Consider the following 19584-nt stretch of genomic DNA (forward strand, 5'->3'; position numbering starts at 1 on the left):
CAAAGAAAAAAAAAACAAAAAACAAAACATATTAGCAAGGAAAGTCTGGCAAGAGGTTAACATCTTAGGGAGAATGGTGATGAGGACGACTCTTTTACAGATTTAAAAATCATTGTGAATATAAATCAAAGCGCTGTAATATTGATGTAAAATACAAATGTCTCTCAAGCAATGAATCTACCTGCTTTTGGTTGCTGTTGACAGATGCTAAAATCAGATTTTCTGGGTGGCAGGCTAAGATAAGTGGAGCTTGTGTTTTTACAACAAGAGGTAGGAGAGGTCAAAGAGAAAGGGCTTCTTGTTCACTTTACAGTGGTGACTTTAAACATGGGTGCAATCCATCATTCACTCAGGCACGGATGAGTGAATGTGAATTGTGTGTGATGTGCCTTTGTTTTTATGGGATAATGATGGTGATAGACTGCAGGATAGTGCCATAACTGATCCCTGACAGGAAAGTCCTATTTGTGCACAAAATATATGAACGCATGAAAACACACACACACACACACACACACAGACAAAATGCAGCTACATATGCACACACAAAGACATATACACACACACACATACACACACACACTGATCTGCAGTGTCACAGCCAAGTGATCAAAAGGAAATTGCAGTGTGCTTTGGGAACCCTGATGGGAAGGGGATGAAATTAAAGAAGGTGCTTAATTCAATGCGACATATCCATTTACACAAAGTAAATGGCTATTACTCACATGTACATAGATTTTAAACCTCACCAAAGGATATATGAAGAACCTGGTGGGCCGAGACAGAATACAACATGGACATGTGATGTGTAGCATGTAGAACAGGTTACAGTCTATTCAATCCCAGAGTTACCGAGCAGAGTAGAGGAAGAAGTCTCACTTGATTAAATTCAATCCCCAGTCTGGCTGTGAAACATGCTTTCATAAAAAGGGCACATTTATATTCAGTTACTCTGCGCATATACAACTCTCTGTGAGAATGCGCTCTCATTTCAGTGTCTGCTAATGTGTTGTGATCCCTCACATTTTCCAATGCAAATATGAATCAAGAGCAATAAGCTCCTGGGCAGGTGATGCTGAATTCTCTGTCTTCCCACATAAGACTCCATGGGCAGAGTGGAATAGACTAAGCACACAAATTACACAGTAAGCCTTCCCTTTTGCCAGTGATAAGCCAAAACTGGAGCAATAAGCTGAAAGGGAATGTTAGTGGAGGAGTGCAAATTACTCTGGAGTTAAAAGAGAAGCTTCAGTAAGGCCTATATTGTTGTATTGAAGCAGCCATTTAAGGTCTGATTTACAGTGCCTCCATGTTCCAGTTTCCTATAGATGGCCCCTGGCTCTCCAGCCTCCCAAATCCCTCAGGAGCCAGAACATCTGTCAGAGTGGACAGAGTCACATGAAACACACATCATTTACCAGGGAATGACCAGTTACTGTTAGGGAGGGACAGGGATGGAGGAAAAATACATGTATTGGATGGTGACTGTGAATAATCTAAAATGAGATGTATGTGTGTTGAAATGAAAAGCTTGTGTGAGGGAGAAACAAAAAAGAGAGAGACGATAGAGTGTATATAAAGATGGACATAGCAAGGTGTAATGTCACTCATTGGTTTGCGTTGGAGCTGGTTTGAAGACCAGAGATGCTGCTTATGGTTGGTGCCAGGACTTTTCAAATAAGGAGTGCTGCCTTTCACTCTCTGGAAACACACCCCGCTACCTTGGACCAAAGTGAACGCTAGCTTGCTGAACACCGAGCAGTACACATTTGGGCTAACATTAGCTCCTTTAGCTAAATTGTGCTAACAGGGTAGGAATTCTAATCAAGTAACATTGAACTTACCAAAACATTGCCGCAACAGCACCCAGTGAGGGGGTTTTAAGTGTAAGTCCTTAACCACAAACAAAATAGAAATTGATGGCCAAAGAGCAAAACCTCCTATCTGAAAAATGCACTTTTTTGAGAAAACTTGTTTAAAAAATTATATTACTATATTACTATATTATGTGGTATTGTTTATAGTATGTTTGTATGGTTATTACAGTATTGTTAACACATAATTTAGTAATATAGTCCAAAAACTGTGTATTATGTATTGGGTATCCTTCACAAATAGCATTCTGCAAGATTCTGCAATTCTGCAATTTTTTTTCAGTTTTCTCAAAAAAAGTCAATTTTTCAGACTCTGAAAGTCCGACTTGGTGCAGGCAAGCAGCAACCTCCGAGGCTGAAAAATGAAGCCAATGCTGAAGTTCCAAAAACTGCAGTTCCTTGAATGGCCACTTGCGGTTGGCTCTAAAAGTGAGTCAATCCCCATAGATCCCCATGCTAAAATGCCTAACTTTACAGCAGAAATAAACATGTTTACAGCCTGGTACAAAAAACGGTTTTGGTCTCTATAGCTAATTTGTCCTTTCATGACAACTGTATGGGGGTGATTTTTTTATAACTCACCCATTTAAATTTTATGAAGCCATAAAGTTATATATAATTACGGACGTGGCCACTTTGAGTGACAGGTCGCTAGCTGCTAGGTGGCTTGTTTCAGAAACCAGGCTTCATTCGGCCCATCTCAGCTCCACCTCTTTGCCTATTTTGGATTAGCTGGGAGTTAAGTGGAGTCAGGCTATGCCAAGATGGCAATGGCTGGAGCTGCACGCTTTGAGCTTCAAAACCATTCTTCAGATATGGCTACATCCATATTCAAACTTCAAATCTTCTTCAAGTCTTCAAATCTTATTGACAGAGCAATCATTTTCAAAAAAAACCACCGGCACACTTAGGGGCCTGAATTTAGTGATTGAGACCATAATGACTTGTTAAAAAAAACTGACTAGTATTTATACAGAGAAGTTGGTGCTTTTTGAATAGGATTCTATTGGAGATTTTTTGAAGCCAGCATCTAGCGACCATCTATGACCTTGCACTTTAAGGTACTTCCACATCAGCTGCAGCCTCAAACTGTGGTAGTTGCCGCTTGAGAGACAAATAGGATGATGGAACCTGGATTTAGGTGACTTCTGCCTTCTTTGGTCCTTGGGTTTCTGCTCAGTGAAGGCAACACCAGTCCATGGCATGAATCATAAAACAGCCATTGGGACATTCATGCAATGTCATGACACTAATACCTTGGGAGATATAACAGACAGTGATGCTATTATTGGCAAGTATTGGTCTGCAGATTAGGGATGCAGCAAAATTATTTGTATTTGTATTTGAATAAAAGTGGAAAGAAGGTTAAAAATCCTGTTTTTATTACGCTTTTAATTTTAGAAAATTAAAGTGTTACAATAAGTGTTCATGAATAAACTACCTTATGAAGGAGGTCCCCACATTGGGTCTCAAACTGGAGTCTCCCAGATCATAGACGACTGCCCTGTCTACTGAGCTAAAACTTTACTCATCACCTCATTGTAGACAGACTTTTACTTATTTATACATCCATAACACAGAGACAGCACACCGTATAACATTTGGGGAAGAACTTCAAAGGTGATTATTGCTTTGCACTTTTCATTTATTGCCTATTTTTTACAACCAAACTTTGTGGAGAGGATAAGGGGAACAACAGGTTATGGAGACTTACTTGAGAGCACTTTGTGTGTGTCAGTAGCTCAGCTTTATCTCTCGGGAACACACCCAACTCCAGGAGTGATGTCCAAATTAGGAAATGTGCATCATGTAGCAGGTGGATGTGACTCCCCTCAGTGAGACCTGCTGATAGACGTAACAACGGAGTACAGGATAGAGACTGAGATAGTGATGTATGTATGTGTATTTGACATGTTTTTTTTTCTTCCTGAAAACAAACAACTTTTAAAAATAATTGTATGAAACAAATAACCGTAAAAAAAAAAACACTATTTGTGCTTTGCCAAATAAGGTATTTGTGTTCGGGCACATTCCTACTACAGATGTCTGTTACAGAATAGAGATGTAAATATGGCCTCAGCACAACTGTTGCTCTTCCTTTAACTGTTTTCATGACGTGTGTAAAAGGTCAGCGTAATCAACATTTTATTGCCGCTAAATGAATACAGAATTATTTTTTCTAAAGACTTGAAGGAAATAATATAAATGAAAAAAAAAACACACATACACACACTCTCATCATCTCTCATTTGCTGTCTTTCTAACTCACCCTATTTCTCTGCCCTAATCCCCTGTTCAGTGCGAGGTGTTTTATTCTGTGCCTGTCAGCAGTTTGAAACGGCAGGCTCATATCCATTCATGGCATTGTGTTGTACAATTACACTGACAAATGCTTGAGTGATTTTCTTGGCGGTGTTTCATTAAAAAAAATAATAAAAAAAATAAAAATCCACAGTACAAGGAGGGAAAAGAAACAGCTAGAGAATAAAACTGTGTTTTTCCACTACAGTGTCCTTCTCATAAATATTGTAATTGTCCAGTGATAGAAAGAGAAAAGGCAGCAAGAGATATTTCCAGTTTTCTGGTTAGTACAGGATGCCTTAACTTGTCTGCAAGCTGAGCCTGGGAGATAATAAGGGAATATCTAAACAGTATCTTCATCATTATGCCGTCCCTTAAAGGGATGACAGCACAGTGTAAAACATGCAGATTTAGCAGACAGAGCTCCATGAGAAGAATAATAATTTTTGCGCCATATTTAATCTGAAAGCCTTCTGTGACAAGCATAGAATCCACAGTATTGTCCAAAAAGTGTGTGTTTCTGTTATATGTCTCACTTGGGTACACATTTTGAATCAAACAGTGACAAGGGACAGCCGGCTCACTGAGGACAAAAATTAGCATTCCTTGTTTCAATTCAGTTGCATTCAGCGTGAGATGAAATGGCTTCTGTCATTATGGGAGTTGCAGTAAGGTAAGGGTTAGCTTGCAGGTAATGAAAGTAAGTCATTGCGTGTGTGTGTGTGTGTGTGTGTGTGTGCTGGCCTGCATGTATGCCGGTACTGGCAGCAAATCATATCTCTGAAATAAATGAAATGGTGAAGTGAGTTGCAGGGCAATCCTAAAGATAACAGCGAGTGGCAGCCAGCAGGGAGGTGCTAGGCTTCTCATCACCTTTAAATCATTTTTTATGGTAGTTACCCATACTGCAGGTGAACACCAGTGCAGTATCTACAATAACACACAGACATGACCAAAGGCAAGAGAGGAACTGATATCTAATAACAGGACTATGGGCAGAGGCAATTATCATTATCTTAATATTTCCATGTTATTGTAGAGAAGAACATTGAGATGCATGGCTACATCCCACCACCATAACATGATTAATTAAGAGGCCAGTTGGAGAGTCATTGTGGGTTGAGCTGATTAGCAGGGTCAGAGGCTTCAGGCACCCTTGCTCTACTGAACTAGACACTGTTAGGAAAGCAGCAGACCAGCAAGACACAAAGTGCAGCAACAGCACACAGACACGATCACAATCAGACATGTGTGATCCGTGCGGATGTACAAGCAGACAGACACATATATATAAACACAAGTATACTGAGAGTGGTAGAGGCATAATTTTTCATGCTAATTAGCTGTCTGATGAAGTGGCAGAGACAAATAGAGGTGGCAGACTACTGGTGGCTCTTTCTTGGTAAATCACAACATGCAGTGTGCTGTAGAGAGAATAATACTGCTTTAAACAACAAATGATGTTTCGTGTGCTGCAGAAGTGCTGACGTCTTTTGTACTCAGTAGAGTTTCAACAAAGTCCTTGAACAACAAAGCCAAGGTCAGTCAGGGTAGCAGGATACCATTCAGATTCTATTCTATTTTATTCTTTCTATTCTATTTTCCACACCTTTTCATGCTTTTTAGCTCTCTTACTGAGTGTTGATACCACTCTCATGTAGTAAGCCTGCTGTGTCCAAATGTAACAAAATTGGACTCACAAATTAACATGTTATATCTCATTTTATCTTTACAAAAACTGAAGAATAAAAATGACAGATTGTGTGCCTGGGGCCCGTTTTATGAAAGCGATCTGTGGGCAATACAGATCACAAATGGTTCCAGCATCCCATTTATATACAGATAAATGCTGCAGATAAATTTGCAAGTCTCTTGCATGCTCATACATGAGTTGTAAGTCTGGTGTTCCTTTGGATTTGTTAAATGTGTCAGAATTAGCACAAGTAAAAATTATCTCATGTTGCAAGTTGCAGCTTGCATGTTGCAAATTTGGTAAAAACTGGCCTCTTGTAACCTCACAGTGATGGTGAGACTCCAGGAAGTCACTGCACCCAGCCAAGTCTGGTGCAAACCCCCCCCGTGTAAAACCACATGTTTAACACTTCAGGTTTTTTTGTTTTTTTTTTATCTTCACTCAGTTTTACTGTAAACTGCAAATATCACAGTAAAACTTGACTTTATCGTCGCTATCTCCACACAATGTTTGAGTCTCAGCTCAGTGCTCAGTGGCACATACGTTCCCACAGGTGTTACAAAACAAATGACCTGGTAGAGTATTACTTTGATCCTCTGAGGGTGCATGGTCTAACTCACACAAACTGCGTGTTCATGTTCCCATTTTTTAAAATCACTCATTTGTTCTTTCTCTATTTCCCCTCCATCTCTCCATCCCTGGCTCCTCAGTCATTTTTTAGTCCCGGGGGGTAAAGTAGGGAGGGGGGGGGGGGGGGAATCTAGGACACATGAAACATTAAAATCCTTCTTGAGAAGTCTTCATCATCAGCATATGTTGCTCTCATCTCTGGTTTACTCTCTCTTTTTCTAGTTCTTCAGCTGCTTCCTCTGTTACTATTCCTCCCACTCGTGGTGTCAAAGTTCCTTCCATACTCAGACTCCTCTCATTCATTCATTTATTCACTCAGTCATTAATTCAGTTGGAGAACCAAAAATAGGTCACGCACCCTAAAAACTCTTTGCCTTTTTACTCAAACAGAACGTTTTGTTTACATGAGTGACATTATTCCCCTGAGATCAATTTGGCACCATTAAGCATTTGGCCTATTCAATGATACCACCCCCTCAGTGGAATATACATGCCTGCATGTATTTTAATATCTGCTACTAATTACTTTGTATTCATGCAAGAAATAGAAAGGTTTTTTTTACCTAATGTGCTAAAAAATATTATAAAAGATATAGCAGATATAGTAATTAGGGCCCAGCAATATTACTAGAAACTGAATTAAATAGCATTCAGACTTTTCAAAAGGGTTTGTGTTGCTGCATTAGATCTTTCATCGCCATTCCCTCTTGTCGGCATCTCTACTCCTATCCTCACATCTTCTATCTTCTTATTAGGTCCTTATCCATACTGGCTTGTTATTTTCAGGTGGTTCGAAGAGTGAAAAATGTCTGCTGCTTTGAGGTACTGAATCACCCACTTGGGAAATGAAAAAGAGATGAGAGAGGGAGAAAGAAAGATGAGAGCAAGAGATGGCCCATAAAGGTAAACTGGGCAAACTGCCAGACATTAAAGTCTTCCTTTATAGGGAAATAGCTTCATCAGATAAACAGGTGTGCTGATGTAGAATGCCAATAAGCAAGACATTTGACCTTAGGGATTTACAGACAGAAACCATTCACTCCAAGTGTTGTTTGACCTTCAGGAGCCGTCTGACACTCTGTTAAGCCTGCCCCAGTTAGTTTCATTTGGCTGTAATTGGCTTAATGGCCAGTAGACATGACGGAGGGGAAAAGTTTCCTCCAAAGAGCAGACTTGTTCAAGCTGGGCCTGCTGCTCTACAGAAAGGGAATCTTCACTTGGAGGAGAGGGGGTGGAAAGTATGAAGCTGTTTGTTTGTTTGGGACAAAAAGGAAAAAAGTGATTTTCCCTCCCGGGGCAGAGCAGTTTCCTAAACACATTTGGAGTGTTTTTCTCAAGTGGCTCAGCAGCAATCTGTGTATGTGTATGCGTCTGTGTGTATGTGTGTGTGCCACAGCTACATTTTGTTGATGATGCTGTCACTGCTGTTGGCATCTTGGATGCGTCCCAGAGTCTCTCCAGGCAAAAGAAGGGTGTGATATATCTTTTCTTGCATTAGGCACACGCGCACGCACTTAAGCACACACACGCATTCGCGTCCTGTGGCCTCCTCCCTCCCTCTCTCCGCCCATGTGTGGCCTTGGTGGGCTGTCTGGGTCCTAGTAGGAACAGAGAGTGTGTAACTAAGCACATCCTGTCAGACAGTCATGCTATCTTCCCCTGGTCCAGACCTCTCCTTCCCTTCATGCTCCGTTTGCCTGTTATTCTCAGGAGACGGCTTCTCTGAATAAGAGGCCCTGCAGTAAAGAAGGAGGCTGTATTACATTACAGTTATACACATCAACTCATTCTCATCTGGTCTCAAGGTGAAACAGTATTAATCGTAAGATGATTTGTTTTTATATTATGAAAGATATAAAAGAAGCAGTCAATTAACGGTATGATCTAACTAACTAACTCTAACTGAATTCTAACTGAAAAAGCTGAAAAAACCACAATTTCTGGAAGGCACAAGTTGCCACAATACAGCTGGTGTTCAATAATTTACCTTATTGCAATGGATACATTAATTACCTGTATTTGTATGCTTTGCCAGAGCACATTTTAACATTAGAGCAGACCAGGTCATTCATTAATACATGATGTACCTTTAGAGGATGATGATGGGCATCAAGATAATGCTCACTGACATAGTGCAAAAATCTTCTGGGAATGTTGTCAGAATCATTCAGATAAAATTATGTTAAACACCTGGCCACCACAATCCTCTGATGTCAGTCCCTCTGAATACATTTGGGATGAACTTCAGTACATTATCCACAGAAAGGAGCATCCGCCTATCAACTCTCGGTCAGTAAACACACTCTCTCTTGTATTGACTGCAAATCAGCAGCAGCTTGGTGACACAGGAAGTTGTTCACCAAATCACCCATGTATGTCCTTTGATTCAAAAAATGTCAACTTCTCTCCAGAAATACTAAGTCAATATTTTTTTCAAAGAGTGATTATGGTCTCAGTCGCTCAATTCGGGACCTCCAATAACTGTACTGGTGGTCATTTTGGAAATTACTGCTCCATTAATAAGATCTGAAAATTTATAGTAGGCTTTGATGTCTGCCATGTGGGTGTTGATTGACAGCTGTGATTGACAGTTCGCTCACCTGCTGCTCTCCTTGGCTCCGGGAATCGCATTGAATCAGACTATAGTCGCCATATTTTCAGTAAGTTTAATGTTGATTATGATATCTGGCATCTTAGCACAATTTAGCTGAAGTATCTAACATTAAGTGTGCACTGCTCTGTGCTCCAGTAAGCTAGCATTCACTTTGGTCCAAGGTAGTGGGGCATGTTTCCAGAGCATGAAAAGCAACACCCCGCACTCCTTATTCAGAGGGTTCATGGCTCCAAACAGAAAAGATGATGCTGATCAACTGAGCAACTCTGGGCTTCAAACCTGCTCCAATGCAAACCAGTGGGTGATGTCACACCCACAGGTGTGTCCATCTTCATATACAGTCCATGATCACAACACGAGTCCTGGTTTACAAGACTGCTAAGGCTGCTATTCCCAACACTCACCCCACTTCACTATTGCCTTGGAACCTTTTACATGGATCCTATGGATGCGTCATAATACTTTAGTGTTTCACATCAATTCAGTGAATTTTACTTCAAATTAGATCATTAGCAGTGTAACCAAAACCTCTTGACTAGATCTCATGGAGTATACAGAGTGCAGTCTGGCATCTAGCCATTGGCTGTGTATAGGTGTCTTGTGATAATCTCAAGTAAAGCTGAAGACAGCACTTGTGGGAACTGGGTGTAATAAAACTGATTTCCCTGTGCCCTATTTTTATGAAGAGTACAGTACTAAAAGGCGCTTAATATTTTAGCGAACTGAGATAATGCGATTCAGTTAAAAAAGTGGGATTATCAATTTTGTAGTAAAACTGTAGCAATGCCAAAATTTTGGAGGTCCTTCACTGATTCACATTAAGTAAAATCTCTTTTCACTTAACCTTCACACATGGAGCTGGCGCTTGTGAGGCAAAGATTCCTTTCAGTTACAGTTTTTTTTCCCCCACTCTGTTGGCATTCAATAACAGCACCCGTAAAGGTGGTGGGGGATTCATTCTCTTGCTTAAGATTATAACCCAAATATCACAAGTAGCAGGAGCCCCACAGAGATGTTTGAATGAGATCATGTCAGTCAAGAAAATGAAAACTGCCATACTGTAAGTGAGAATTGGCTCTGATCCTAAGCATTTCTCTCCCTCACATTTACTCCAGAATAGTGTCAGAGTGTTCATGCGCTTATGAAATACGCATACATCATTCATCTGAGTGAGTGGCATAATTTAGCTGTTACAAACAAGTGGGATTGCAGGGACAGAGCAGGGATAAGGAAATAGAAAAGTAAAAATACACATTTGAATGAATCAGGATACATTACTAATGCCAAGAAGCAATTTCCTCTTTCTAATTATTGTTCATTGATATTTTCATTAATTATGCGTCATAAGTTGAACAAATGCTTAAAAAATATCTTCAGATCCTGTTAATTAAAGTAACCCCAAATTCCTGGTGCTTTGATAACTGGTACATTGAGATTCAGAAGGAAATGTTGAGATGCAATTCCCTCACATTGGGAGGTGCTTGTTGAAGGTGGTTTGGGTGTTTGGTTAAAATATTTACAGGCCTCCTTCCCTTGGAGGCGCTCTGGGTGAGGAGGCCATGGGGCTAACTCAGGTCTATGGAGGAAATGCATCTGCCATCTGGCTCATTCTGCTATCACTCTGACCTGGATAACCAGCTAGAAAAGGAATGTATATTACATATTACGATATAACACAATATAATACAATACACAATAACCTTGTATTTTTTGCACTACCTATGGACTCCTGCACTTTTGTATCCTTTATATATAGATTACAGTGACAGTTAGACCTGTATAAATATACATACACACGCGCACACATATATGTATGTATATATGTGTGTATATGTATACATAGTATATTATTGTAAGTTGCTGTTTACATATACTTGCCATTACATAATAGCAATATGTTTATGTCTGCTTATCTCTGTTAGCTTCCTGCTTTAGCTTTATGTCCTCTCTGTGTGTATCTTACTGAACATCTGTATGTAAGTACATTGATATTCACTGGAAATTGGAATCAAATTACCTATGTGTCCAAACATACGTGGCCAATAAAACTGATTCTGATACAAGTGTACAAGCTGGTAGGTGAGAACAACTCTAAACAAGGTAAAATGTATTGGGATTCTATCATCTTTAGCAGAAAAGACCCCTGTAGAAACTAGCTGTCACAGGGGGGATTTTACTAATCTTCCCAATATGCCATTTTTTGCTTAGCCAATAAAGCCCTGTTAGAAAATGCCGCACAATCACAGAATTACAGTTACAAGGCATGACCTTAATTTCTTACACCTACGCAAAGGCAATATGTTTAAATAAAGCCAATGCATACTGTGCAGCACTTTCCATCTGTGGTCGTTGGAATATGTTAAGCCACTTCCATTTTATCAATGTTACTTGTTTGCATCTATCTTTGTGTAGTGACATTTTGCTGCAGGAAACAGAGCTGACTTCATTAATGAGAAGTGGTAACTACATAATTGCATGTATACATATCATTCTACTTGCATCTACTTCCACTACCTCTCATTCGCTTAGTTTGCATTCAAGGTGTCACTTTCAGACACATTAACTTAACTGTGTCTGTGTCTTTCACTCATCATTAGCAGAATTACTCATTACCCAAGGGTACAAGGGCTGCAGTGGTTGATGTAACAGAGGTTTTAGTGTCACACTGAATAAATGTGACTAATGATGACAGTGTCACAGTACACAAGCAGAGGCATATTTGCGTTTGGCTCCCCATAAGGAAATGAGTATCCAGGGACAATTCACTCACCAACAGGGGCAGCATGCTTGTTAACATCCCCATAATTAAGCACATGTGCTTTAATGAATAACAACCAGACACTGAAGCATATAAAAACATATGCAAAGGCATGTTGGGTGTGCATGTAAACACACACACATGCACGCACCTGCATCCAGGGCCATCTGTGCAAACTAGAGTGCGCTGAGGAGCTTGTAGTAATTAAGCAAGTGGTCTTTGTCATTAATTTGCAGCATGTTATTACCTAGGCACCTAATGCTAGACTTCCAAGCAAGAGACTTCAATGCTCATGCTGGAAATGCAGAGAAAGCTAGAGAAATGTAATTGGGAGGGCTCCCTGTTCGAAGCCTCTGTAAGATGGCTCCCTAGAGATGTGGCCAGAAGATTGTCGATGATGGTGGTAGCAGCAAACCAAGAAACGAGACCTGCTTGTGAGCGAAGACTCCAGGCAGAGTGTCAATCCACCAATCAGCTTTCTTAAGCTCAGGTCCACACCAAGTGTTGTTAAGGTTTGGGATGTGTGTGAGTGGACTCCTCTGTGAGCCCTTTCTTCTTAGATCCTAAGAGATGAGTAAGTGTATCTTTGGGGAACAATTATTTAAATCCTAAGCTGTTAGGCTGTAGAAGCCAGAAGAGCTGAGTCAAGAAGACTCCTGACTCAGCAAACGTGTACCGGCAGAGGGGAGGCAGTATACTCCACCAGAACTACTTATCAGATGGTCAAATAGCTTTGGAGACCCCCTCCCCTGACATGTTTCTGATGTCAGAATAGGGGTGGATGTGTCTGACAATTTTTTGTATCTTTCTGAAACCAACAATCTGACATTCAAACCCACTTCATGCAGCAATTGTCCAAGTGAGAAAGTAAGCAGGGTTTAAACTTCTCTTTTCAACAATTTCTGGCCTTTTTTGTGTGAATGCCTTCCAGGACAGACTGTCTGAGAATGTGCGCCATTATCCCCATATTAAAATGATTATCGTGTCTCGTCCCTCTCTATGATGGCCAGCTTTTCACTCTGTCTTTGGGTGTGGTTATTTGCAACAGCTATAAACACTTTTGAGCTCTGATGAGGTTGGACAACACGATCAAACAAACTGCTTTTTTAGCATAACCCATCCCTTAGGAGAAGTCACGCTGGTGGAAGTCACTGGTATTTGTAATCATGTGGAATTTGTACTGGACAGTAGTTCACAGTATGTCTAACTTTTAGTGACAGGATATGGAGTTTATACCTGGAAGGAGCTGGATGCTGAAATGCATGCTGCTCCTATGCATTGAAAGAAGGTAGGTCATGCATCTCATCAAGATTCCTCACAAATACATCTATGCAGTGGTATTCTGGGCATGTCCAACTGGGAGGAAAACCTAGACAGACCCAGAAAATGCTGGTTGGATTACATATCCCATCTGGCATGGGAATACTTCAGAATTCCCCCCGAGGAGCTGGAAGCTGTGGCTAGGAGGAAGGATGTCTGGGCTACTCTGCTTAGTTTGCTGCTACTACATGGACCCAGACACGCAGCAGAGTGTGGAAAAATGCCATGGGTGTGTGGATGATTTGTCTTTTACTTTTTGGCATTTTTGGGGGGCGGCTGGAGAGATCCACACATGGTGTAAGCACACTAGCAATTCACATAAAGGCAACTCTCTCTCCAGCATTCATACTTATTCATATATACACACAAACCATGCAAAGAGGCAGAAATTATGTTATATTGCAGGAAGCAGAAGTTAGGGGACCAAGAAGCACATCTCTTGACAGATGGGTGCATAGGCTGATTATCATTGTCCCCATAGACTATATTCAAGATATAATAATAGATACAACATTTTGTGAAAATAAGCACCATGAACCATATCACCTTTCACTGCACAATGACAAATAGCCATAAAATAAAACATATAGTGTCTCTACTCTCTGTAGTGCTTCTCTGGTTATATATAAAAGAGAGCCTGGCAAACTGACAAAACATTTTTGCCATCTTAATCTAATCATATGTGCAGCAACAGTCTCCGTTTCTTCGCACAGAGAGAGAAAGAGAGAGAGAGAGACAAATGCTTAAAATATCCTGGAGGGGATTGAGATAATCACAGCAGTTTAAACAGCATCACTGGTGCAGCTGCACTGCTGGGAAAGTGTGTTTGTATGTGATGGAGTTTTTCCTTAACTCATCTTTTACAGTCTGGTTGTCCGAGCTGTCTACCGGCAGCAAGGCAAACAAGTCTCAATCATGCAGCAAAGTGAAAGTCAATATATTCGTGAATGGATTTGAGTGAGATGCCTAAGGCCTATAAAAATAATGGAGTGTGTAACATTATTCCCGGCACCCCAAATGGAAACAGCCTTAAGGGGGAAATATGTAGCATAAGACAGCTCCACTCATCTATGCACAGCAGGGAATGCAGGGGAAAGAGGGTGCGATGTGAACACTTACCTGCGTCGGGAGACCCGCAGCCAAATTTAGAATATTACAAAGCTTTGCCTCATTACTATTCTCCTCTCCACTATGAGCCTCCCTCGTGCCACGTGGATGTGAGTGCGTTTTTGTGCATGTGTGTTTATGTGTGTGTTAAAATATTGTTTTTCCTCTCCCCCAGTGAACCCATACTCACACAGCTCTCTATCTGCATGCATTATCCTCTGTGCACCCGCAAACAAAGGGGCTTCAGTGCTCATCTCCTAAGATAGAACAGAGGAACAGTGTGTATAGTCTTAGGGAGGCACCACTCTAAAACTGAATTTGATCGTCTTATCTTTTACATGTATGAGTTCAGTCCATCTCATGGAACACTTGTCTTCCCCAATGGTGTGTTCAAGCTGAAAGAGGTGAATTGACTAATATGTAAAAAAAAAAATAAGGTCAGGGACTTTTCATGGCAGCCAGTCGCATAAAATTCACAGTGGAATCAAATAACTTCAGTTTAGAGACAGGCCTGACTGCTCTGTGCAATACAGCATGCTTTCAAACCTAGTCTCTTGAGTTAGGTTGTCTTTTAGAGTCAGTCTCACGAAGGCCAAGGATGACAGAGTTGTCACAAAAAGAAATTCAGCCACACACTGTCACAAACACAAGGGCACACTCTGTCTTCATCTGTCTTTTTCTTAAACAAAACTTTCTTTTCTTTTCTTTTTCTAGCTTTTGTTGACATATGTGTTTTTCCTTCACCTTTCCTGAACTTCATGTTCCTGTCTAACTATGAAGTGAAAACTTGACTTATTCTTTTGTGCATTTAGCCAGAAATCTGAGTAGCCACACCATACATACCACTAAAATTATAGTTCCATCAGCCAATTTGTATGATAAATTATTGTGTTAAAGTAGAATATGTACAGAATTTATGATTAGCATCTAGATAACAACTTCTTCTCTTAGGGAAGATAGACTCAAAGCTTACAGGTGGGTGAAGGTGTGCAGGTGAGGCTTTTCAAAATGCTGCATAAACAGCTGTAGCAGAAAGCAACAGCATAGCTTGGGTGAGCAGTTTGGCAGCAGGCATGCAGAAAACGTGTGAGCACAGGAATGATGTACACCACCAAGATTAAAAGGTTGTGTTAGATATATGTTGCAGTGACAGGAATATGCCATGTGAGTGAAATTGCGAGTTGAACTGCCTGAACTGGCTCGAGGGCTTCGCGTCATTGGTCAAATTTCAAGCAAAAGCCAGAAGGGAAACTCATTTTGGGGCTGATTAGCTTTGGTAAACACATTATTAATGGACAGGAACTGTAAGGTGATATTGGCATAGTGGCCACAGTCTGACCTAATTAAATTAAATTATTATAAATGAAAATTGTCTGTTTTTCACAACATCACACACACACTTCAAAATGACTCTTTGTATTATCACAATTTGAGCCATTATTGTAGGTCCATTAAAACAGCACAGTCTTGAAGAGCCATACCAGTAAATTATTTCATACCATTCAGTGTGGGGAATGGTGTGCAGGGAGTCAGTATGAGGTCAGCCAGCTCACCCAGAGAACATCCATATGGAAGGAAGCTGGAAGCCTGAACGACCTTTTCAGCTAATGCACCTGGTGAGCACCTTTAATTTAAAAGAAAGGCTGTCATCTTTGGAACATGTTATCCAGTTTTCTTAAAGAATAAGGCTGATTCTTAAAGAATTTCTGGATTTTTCTTACTGTCAACAAATCTCATGTGCCGAACCAAACCAACAATGATCTACTCAAGTATTGTGTGTGTATCCAAAGCCTGATATATCTTATTCCTCTGTGCCATAGAGCTCCTGTGTTCAAAAACTATTAAAAACACATCAGTGAGCCACACCGTAACACTGGGTGACACTCATCATAAAGCGTTTGGGCTTGGTAGTTTGTTTAGAAACAGTTCCAAAGACTTATGGCCCTCTCAGACACTATGTAATTTGCGCTGTGCCTGGCGCTGGGTTCAGCGAACTCTTCAAGGGAGTCGTGGAGGGTTGTGGAAGACAGAGCAAAATAGCAAAGGAGTTTTCAAAACTTCTTGCAGGACTATGTCAATACGTCTACTACGCCATTTTGTTGTTGCCAAACATGAAGCTCAGGGTTTCTTCACAGTCTATTGTTGCCAACCACAAAGATGTATCTGTCCTGTGCTAAGAAGTAAGCGTTAGCACCGGCCCTGCTAGTAAGAAGAAGAAGGGGAGCAGCAAGGAAGAAGAGGCTGTGGGTGCATGAGACCCTCAGGTCCAGAGAGCAGTTTGGGAAATTCAGGCTTGTGAAGGGGCTCCGTTTCCACAGTGACTGGTTCCAGGTCTACTTTCAGCTCAGTAGGGAGCAGTTTGACAGTCTGTTGGGGAGAATTGGACCTAGGATCTCAAGGATCTGAACAAATTACCAGAGAGAGCCAATTTCTCCAACAGAGCATCTGGCAATTTGTCTGAGGTGGGTGATTTATGTGAAAAGAAAATGTGATATCACAACACTCGCAAAGACTCTTTTATTTAGTGTATTTAGGCTAAGGTTAACATTAGCCTAAATAGACTAATGTTAACATTAGCCTAAATAGACTAAAGCCTTTAGCAGTATCTATAGCAAGGTAGCTACGTTAGGTAACGCTAGCTGAATGAAAAGCTAGACATACATTGAATTTTTCTTGTCAAGGCTTCCTTGCTCTGTATTAATATCAATTAGCTCATTGATTTGTTTATATTTGTAAATTATTTGATTTGACTGATAATAGGCTATATGAAAACAGTATTTTAAATTAGCTTGATTGGAGGTTTTGCAGTTTTATTTTTACTGATAGCATTATGATGTCATTAATTTCAGATACCTGGCAACTGGTGACTCCTACACCACCATTGCCTCCAGTTATCGAGTGGGCATCTCCACTGTGGCAGACATTGTGCCAGATGCGACCAAAGGCTGCTGATTGGCAGGAGATCGCCCTGGGCTTCAAGGGGAAGTGGATCTTCCCCAGCTGTGTGGGAGCAATGGATGCGAAGCATGTGGTAATCCAGGCACCACATAATTCACGTTTGCAGTATTTTAATTACATGGGAACATACTCTGTTGTACTTCTGACAGTTGTGGATGTGAAGTATCTGTTCAGGGTGGTGGATGTTGGAGCTTTTGGTTGGAACAGTGATGGAGAAACCCTTGCTGCCTCCACCTTTGGAGCCCTGCGGGAAGAGAAGCTGGATCTCCCAGAAGATTCTCCTCTCCGACCTGGGGCCCGTGACTCATGTCTTAGTAGAAGATGAGGCTTTTCCCCTCAGGTAAGTCTTGGAATTGATTTTAAAGTTGTAATAATTACACATAAGGATTTACATTGCCTAGTGCCTATATATACAGTATCAAAGGATTTTCTCTATCTTGGGTCCTCTGAACAGCCTTCCACAAAAGAAAAGTCTGTACTTTTAAATCACTTGCAGCATCACATTTTCATCTGATTACTTGTTTTCACATTCTGGTACAGTATTATGCTAAACTTTCTAATCTTTTATTATTGGTTTATATCTCTGAATTTTTAGCCTGCTATTCTATAAAGATGTTTTTTATATATTTAATGTCCTTCTTTTTCTTCTCATTTTATTATAAGGAGCAATGTGGTGAGGCCCTATCCTGGAAGAAACATCTCCCACCCAAAGAGCATCTTCAACTACCGCCTCTCTCGAGTCAGGAGAGTTGTGGCCCTTCACAATTTCCAGAGGTGGAACTCCACACCAGAAACTCCCACCCCACTGGAGGAGGAGAACATCCCTGTACTTCAACACATGAGGAGAGTGGGCGCCAACAACTCTGCCCAAGCTGTACAGGAGGCCTTCAACAGCTACTTCTCCTCTGCCGCTGGTGAAGTGCCCTGGCAGTACAACATAGCCTGACGTGCCCACCTATTGTCTCTGCAACCCACACCTGCTGCTGCTCTTCCTCTTAATAAAAAACAAAGGCTCTTTTAAGAGCCACTCACTTATTCTTGAAAGAGCTGTTTCCTATTAAGTTTCAACATTAAGTGAATAAATAGCTAAATGTACTATATGTATATGGAGCTTTAGCTGAAGTTCAGTCAGGAAGACTATCTTTTGTATGCATAGGTAGAAGAAACCAAGCCCCTACTGTGTACAATCTGAAATCAATCATGATCACTATAACTCAAGTAGCCAAATTCATATTTTTGTTAGCATAGTCATTCTGAGGTGATTACAACATTAAAAGCAATCGCATAACCAATGTTGACAGTAAATACTGAACTTAGTGAACTGAGAAAAGCTGTATATTGCATCTTGGAGTGTATCATCACAAGGCTAGATGTGTACTAGATAAGTAACCCTTTAATAGTAAATAAAATGTGATACCACATTGAATGTCGTACCAAATGTACAACATTTCCTGACTTTACACTTTAACAGACAAGGTGCAGTAATTGCCACATCGCTCACATCACGTCATTTGTGCTTTTCTATTCACTGTCTGGAAAAAACATTTTTAAAGTGCATAGTTTATACAATAACAAAGATTCATCATTGTACCATTTGAATCAAAACATGAACTCATAGTTCTGTTAAGAAATAACTAGTTTGTTTAGATGATGTTTGTCATATCCTTTATGTATAGAAGAACATCTAAGGTGTGTGTGTGTATGTGTGTGTATGTGTTTGTGTGTGTGTGTTAAAGCATTAAGGAACAAGTGATAGATAGATAGATACATATTTGTCAGGACTTTTTCTCAGGAAAACTCAGCCCTGTGTAAAGCTGTCATGAACTCTATTTTTACTTCACTCCTCTTTTCATGTGACAGGTTTCTGAGGTGTGGGGCTAGACTCAAAAGAAAGAGCTACTCCTCATCTGGTGACTGTTTGAGCACTTTTCATCACCTGACTCTCAAACTCATCATTCTGTCACTGCCTTTTTTTTGTCTCGCTTGATCCCTGTGGTGCCGGGGGCACCGGGGTAGCCCATGAAGTGCAGGATACTTTAGCGACATGGGACGCTGGTGTAGATGGGGGCTCCTGGAAGCTCATGATGAAAAAATACTTCCACATCGTCTTCTGTTCTGCCCTTGCACCACTTTTCTTCTCTCTTATCGTCTTTCCCTCCTGAATATATCTGTCCCCGAGATTTTTCCATCGCCTTTTACACTCATCCTTTAAATAAGTGGAGAAATGTGATAAGTTTTCTGTAATGATAAAATAAAATTTACCTCATTACCTCAATTAAGAAACTTTAATAGGTCTGTAGAGCAATTTAGGGGGAACACATAACAAACC

The 19584-nt window shown here is 40.6% G+C and overlaps 1 pseudogene; it reads left to right on the forward strand.

Annotated features, from left to right (window-relative positions):
* Window positions 1-7635: 7635 nt before the first annotated feature.
* LOC137183768 (uncharacterized) lies at window positions 7636-18201 on the forward strand (annotated as a pseudogene).
* The last annotated feature ends 1383 nt before the right edge of the window (window positions 18202-19584 follow it).

Source organism: Thunnus thynnus, chromosome 5 (genome assembly GCF_963924715.1).
Source record: "Thunnus thynnus chromosome 5, fThuThy2.1, whole genome shotgun sequence".
Lineage (NCBI taxonomy): Eukaryota > Metazoa > Chordata > Actinopteri > Scombriformes > Scombridae > Thunnus > Thunnus thynnus.